The sequence below is a fragment of the Dendrobium catenatum genome, unplaced genomic scaffold (genome assembly GCF_001605985.2).
Source record: "Dendrobium catenatum unplaced genomic scaffold, ASM160598v2 fragScaff_scaffold_1639, whole genome shotgun sequence".
NCBI lineage: Eukaryota > Viridiplantae > Streptophyta > Magnoliopsida > Asparagales > Orchidaceae > Dendrobium > Dendrobium catenatum.
The window spans coordinates 1,977,777-1,984,153 of NW_021320101.1; the positions used below are offsets into that span (position 1 = coordinate 1,977,777).

General features: G+C 34.6%; 1 protein-coding gene across 4 annotated transcripts in view; it reads right to left on the bottom strand.

The window, feature by feature from the left end:
• Positions 1-1,638: 1,638 nt before the first annotated feature.
• Positions 1,639-6,377, bottom strand: part of LOC110110613 (pentatricopeptide repeat-containing protein At1g77360, mitochondrial) — a 12,689-nt gene continuing 7,950 nt past the window's right edge. The window contains exons 2-3 of one of the 4 annotated variants that reach the window (XR_002304727.2): positions 2,582-2,683; positions 1,639-2,137 (exon numbers count right to left, since the gene is read on the bottom strand). The gene's annotated coding sequence lies outside the window, so the exon portion shown is untranslated. Of the gene's footprint in view, positions 2,138-2,226; positions 2,684-6,377 lie in introns of those variants that run through there. The other 3 variants (XR_003703194.1, XM_020842188.2, XM_020842187.2) reach the window with 3 other exon arrangements.

Genomic DNA, 6,377 nt, shown 5'->3' on the forward strand with positions numbered 1-6,377 from the left:
GGGTCTCACATTATGCTTGCTTAGTATTCGGTTGTACATATAGTTTAAGGAACAAAGACTTATATAATTTTGATCTAATTACTGCATATTTTGCCTCTTTATCAAGTATACATTATTGCATTATTTGAGTTTAATTTATCATTTGATCATTAAGTGACAAATACATTTTTAAAATATTATAAATATTTATTTTTTATGTAAATGAAACCTACTTTGCAAAAATATTTAAAACCATATTATAGGCTATTAAAGTTCATTAGATGAAAAATTGTATTGATTTTCATTGGTGTTTTATGTGCTAATCAATCATACATTCAAATCTTGAACGGACATGATTCAAGATCATATATACTTTTTTTTTGTTGTTGAATTTTTTAAGCAATTGGACAGTGAAAAAAATAATAAAACAGAAATTAGAATTTAAGGTTTTTGAATTTTAGGCCAACACAAAACAGTGAAACTGACGGGGGAAACGAAAACGATAAATAAATTGATCTATATAAAGTATTTAGATCAATTTCTAACAATGTTTGGTCTAAAGTTTGATCCATGAAATGGTTAAAAGAACCCTAAACTAGATCACGAACCCCACGTCTTGGCCAACCACTTATGGCAGAAATTTAATAAGGAATAAGTGTTGGAAAAATTAGAAAAACTACAACTATAACACTATCACATAAATATTTCACACAAATTTTACAAAAATTTAAGTAAAGATGCTCACACAAAAATAAGGCACAAAACTCAGCAAAGCCAACTGCAAGTGAAACAATCACTAAACCATACATTGGATCAAGCCATCAAACTTTCTCCCTTCTTCATTCACAAATAGAGTAGTAAATGCAACATACAAAATAGATTCAAAATATGAGTTTTGAGCTAACGAAGGGTGTAGCCACCCAAGGTGGCAAGTATCATAACTACTCCATCCATTCCTACTTGGCGGTTCACTTCATATTGACTACGTCAACATATGACAGGCCATTACACTCACTCACACTCACATATGGATACATAAGTGCACTCAAGTCCACACTAGTTCACTCTAAAACTACAACACAGTAACAATGTAAATGTCCAAACAAATAAAAACAACGAAATTTTTCTAAATCTTCTTTATCCGGCTCATGTTAATTGATCCGTCTCTTTCTAATATGACTCTCTTGTCTACATTCCGATAGTTAGTCCAATTCTTAGACTCAAAGATCTACCGAGTTCCCTCCTTTCCATCTACTAATTGTGAGATCACCTCAGAACTGTAAGACCATAACAAACATAGTTTCTAAATTGAATATTTTGGTCTAAATTTTCTGATGAGTTAATGATTAATAGTAATGCATTTTAAACTTAACATATTCAAAGCAATTTACAATTATTGCTCAAATTCATATCTCTACGCTATTGTATGCTCCATTGATGTCTCCTTCGAGGTCAGGCCGAGGGCCTACCATTCGTAGTCAAGGGTCAAGCATGGATATATGATTTTCACCTGCATAGCGCAGCTCTGGGACCAACACAAAAATGTCAAGATAACCCAGTAAGAACTAAGTCCAACCCACCCATCGACCAGGTTTTAGTTTCATCAATGGTGGAACCAAATAGTTTGTTTGCAATACCAAATTAGACCCGATCCTTGCATTCATGTTAATTAAAATGCTCAAGTTGTGCCCAATTTTTATTCATATCTCTATACTGTGTGCAACAAGCACAAGTCCAAAAATCCTTTTCCAGTGACATGGATTACAGGGTGTTGTTTGATACGGATGAAGAAACTAGAAAATCTATTCTTTCTAGCATGGAACTACAAAACTAGAAGATTGTGGGTGTAGGATTGAATGTTAAGGAAAATGATATTCTCTCCCCTCGTAAGGGTAGAAAAAAATCCAACTTACGTACACCTTTTTTTTTTTTTTCCTGCAAGATATTAAAGGAAAAAACGACTTTGAAGCTTTAAAACCCCTCTTAATCACCTAGGGCAGAAGTTTAAGAACAAGCAAACTATTCAACTCCTCCCGTCGTCAAAAGCAATATAGTTGGTACCATGCCCCTCATTCCAGCTCGAACTTAACCCTTTTCTCATGACTTAAAATGTTGCTAAGAAATCCGTCCAGCTAAGGAATTGGACAAAGCTGCATTACTGCAAAAATCAAATAGCATTAGGAGAAGATAAGAAAAATTTTGGAATCCACAAAACAAGAGATATAGCCAACAACGCATCCAAAAATATAAAACAATCACGGGCTTAATGAAAATCAAAAGGACATTCCGAAATACAACAAATTCCATCACTTTAAGAAGCAAATAACGAAAAAAAAAAAGAAAGAACAGATCTAGTTCAGTTCTAACACATACGGAAGATTAAGAGGCCATCCCTAGCACCATAAATAAGCTTAATTCTTTCTCATTAGTAAAACTGTCACATGCTTGGCTCAGAGGGTTGCTGGAGGTCACAAGCAGGGATGCAAAGACTCTTAAAAATCCAATAATCATGAGAACAGCATAAGATTACATGATAGAATTATGTGAAATAAGAGTTATCATAAACTATCAACTTCTAAGGGAACAAAGCTCCAGAAGATACCTTAACATTTTATCTCATTTTATAAGATAGATTCGGATCAGACTTGCATTTATCTACTGAATACCAGACTTTCAGTAGTAAGGCTTCACATCTGAGAAGCATCTGCCAAAAATTTCGAAGTTGAGATTTGTGAGTCTCCCAACTCTACTAAAGATAGCAGCAGGATGGAGGATGGAATGCAAAAAGAAAAGAAGCACTAAACTTTCCCCATCTCAAAATAAACAAAACAAAAAAAGCTTATTAAGATCGAAGTATCATAAGCAAGGATTTTAAAATTTTATGATAAATATATTAATAACAATACATAATAAAGATAAACGAACTGATAACTATCATAATCTTACATAAATGCTAATGATCACAATTTTAATTTGTTATCATATTTTCAAAATATACCTTTAGATTGTTATTCATAGATCTGGTTTGCATTATGAACTTTAGAATATGTTTGATTTATCATATCCTAAAATTTATCTGTTCAAATGAATTAGAAACATGTGGATGTTACTTATTTCAAGAAACGTGGAATTTACAACCAGGGAATCACCATAAAGTCATGTTCATCCTAAGTATTAAACGTGGGATCATCTTGCCGGGTCTGATGTAAAGTAAAGGACCCCATTGGCCCATTTTCTTCTTTCCTTCAAGAATGTGCAAACTAAATGTAAACACACGAGAAAATTCTTTTGATTCAAAAGACATAATGAATTGATGTTTTGGAATTACACTAATGAATTTGGGTTACTAATCTCAGTTCCAAATAAACCTAAAGCAAGTGAACATATGTTTTTTTTTGTGATGTAAAAGAAGAAAAAAATGAGATAGTAATTCTTTATTAAAAAAAGGGCAGAAATAAGGCTGAAGAGATGAAAGCCACAAATGAGAAGCCTCGTGGAAAGAAAAGACTTGCAACAATGAAAGCTTGCAAATTCTAGAGAATATCACGATGTATAATGTAGACTATAGAAATGCTAAGAAAAAAACATATGGCTCTAATGACATGAAAAGAATTGCAGAGAATTAATTAACTGATTTATTTCGTCTTTATCAAATCTAAAGAAGCCTCCAATAGGAAATATACAATTCTGGAATGAAAAATAAATACAGAATTAAATACAATTAGGAGAATCCATATGAATTAGGAGGTGGCAATAATAATACCACAAAATATTGAGGCAGCATGAAGTAAATATGACAGGTGGAGAATAGTTGGGCTCAGTGAAACATTGATGGATGCAGAGGCAAAACTGATGAATACTTACCTTTCCACATTAAATTCATTAAATTTCATAAACTATTTTCGGATAAACCATACAAATATGTCTTGCATATATGGATGGATAAACTCTTTAAGGAAAAAGCACTCATATGATTTAAAAATTAATTTTGCTTAATTATAACTTTAGAAAATGGAACTGATTTCAAACTTTTCTTTCATTAGAAAGATCCAAGTGGTTATAGTTTAGTTACAATAAAAGTTATAAACCACCTAGCATCAGAGAAAGGCCCTATATATCACTAAGGATAGTTGCAAAAGGTTGGGAAGCTTTATAAAGATAACTAAGGTAGGAAGTTAGAGCGTGTTTAAATAATTAACAAATTGTGCATTAGGTACATAAAATTAGGATGATCAAGGCAAACGCACCATAACATAATTGTGCTTTTGTTAGAAGAAAAAAAGTGTCGAGCATTTTCTCATACCTTTCAAGATTATTTTCAGAGTTTAGAAGGTAGAGACCAGTATATTTTTTTGCCTTGTCAATTATCGTTCTTGACTCTTTCATTAGAATTCATAATAAATAAGATGAATAGTAGTACTACAGTTCATATCCTTGATAATTTTGTTGATTAATAACAAGTTAAAGGAATTTTTAGTAATCAAGTGAACTAAAATGCTGAGAGGCGCTGACATTAATAGTCCCAATGCCAGTTATTTGTGGTATCAATCCATCTATAATCCTATTGTATAGTTTTTTAAACATGGATAAAGGATTTTAAATAAGACAGCAAACTCTATCATATGATCACAGGCTCAATAGTTCACGGTCTAAGATTATAAATTTATGTTTGGACATTGACGACATTAAAGGACATAACTTTTAAGCAATCACAAGATGATGTTTTTTTTGTGCAGATAATTTTGGTTTGAATTGGATAATCAACGACTTGGAAGAGATTTCTTGGATACCAATGTTACTACGAGATCTTGAATCATAGTGATGAGGACATCGTCAGAAATTGCGACACATGTACCATCAGGAGATACCGGAGATCGACGACCACGATCATGATCTTTATTTTCATCATTTTATGTAGTAGTTTACTTGATTTTTATGTTTTCCGTTTTTGCCCTTACGGGTATTTGGTCGTGTTGAACTCAAGGAGGAAGATCTTGCTTGAGATCTTCTTGCAAGATCTTGAGAGGGAGTGAGGAGGGAGAGGAGAGGGGGACCGTGAGCCACAAATCATAATTCATTTATTCCATGGCTACCTTTTACAACCTAAAGACCTCCTATATATAGGCTCAAAAGCCATACAAAGAGCAACACCTACAGCTATACAAATAGCTACACAAAAGCAAACATAAATCTAGGACTAATACCTAACAATCACCCCCTTAGTCCAGATTTTACAAAACAAAAGATAACTACTGTTCTTGATAGAACAGCCAAAGAATGATCATGTCGGTTTCCTCTGCCAAAAAGCGTCCACCGACATTCAAGCTCCACCTCCCTGGCCAGAGGGTGGCGCCGGCGGTCTTACGTCGGCACAAAGCTGGGTTGTGGTCCGGCGGCATTAGGATCTGGGGTCGGCGCCGCTGACTGGCCTACCCAGGCGGAAAAAATAGGAGGCCAGGCAGTGGCCGGGCAGAGACTTTTGAGCTGTCTTGGACAGTGGTGCGGCGGCAGAGAGCAAGGGAAAATAGGGGATTTTCATGGCTTCGGCACGTACTACCGGATTTATACAACACATTGCAACTCAACTTGTTTCTCCCACTTTGACACTTAATATTTAGATGATATCGAAAACTAAACATCACAACTAAGAGATCTAGTTTTCTACAGGCGAACTCACAAAGAGATCGTGGGATGAAAATGAACATCCGAGAAAAGAAAAAATTTATTATAAAAAAAAAAAACCTCACCTATTACAAGAGAAGGGCCATATAAATAGTCTCAACATGACAAAGAAAAACAAAAGACTAAATGTGCCCTTGGGCAACAATTACTACAAATACCCTCATAAGGGCAAAAATGGAAAATTAAATAAAATAAGAACTACTGACAAGTAAATGAGGAAATAAAAAATCATGATCGCGGTGGCCGTGATTCCGGTGTCTGGCATGGTACAATGGTGTACATCACGTGTCGAAATCTGATGTCCCCATCACAAGGAAGCATTAAGAGCCTTCCTAATTTTCCTCCCCACTCACAAAGACTCCCCCCAAGAATCCAACAACAAAGCCGCGGCCCCGTTCTCTCTCTACCGCCTCTCTACCCGCCCCTCTGCCTCTCCTCCAATCATTCTCCCAATTTACAATTTCCTTCCTAATTTTGAATGAATTTGGGTAGATTGGATTTCATTTTCCACAAACTTGACCAGACTCGACAAAATTTGAAGTTTCAAATTTATTCCCCTAAATTCCTGAATCTATTTTAAGGGAAAGTTTTCCAAATTGATTCAATTTGAAATTCAAATTAGATTGGATCTAATTAAAAACTTTCCTAATTTCCAAATCTAAACTTCGAAACCAAATCTTCCATCACCGACAAATCCCCCCACGTCATTAACCCGC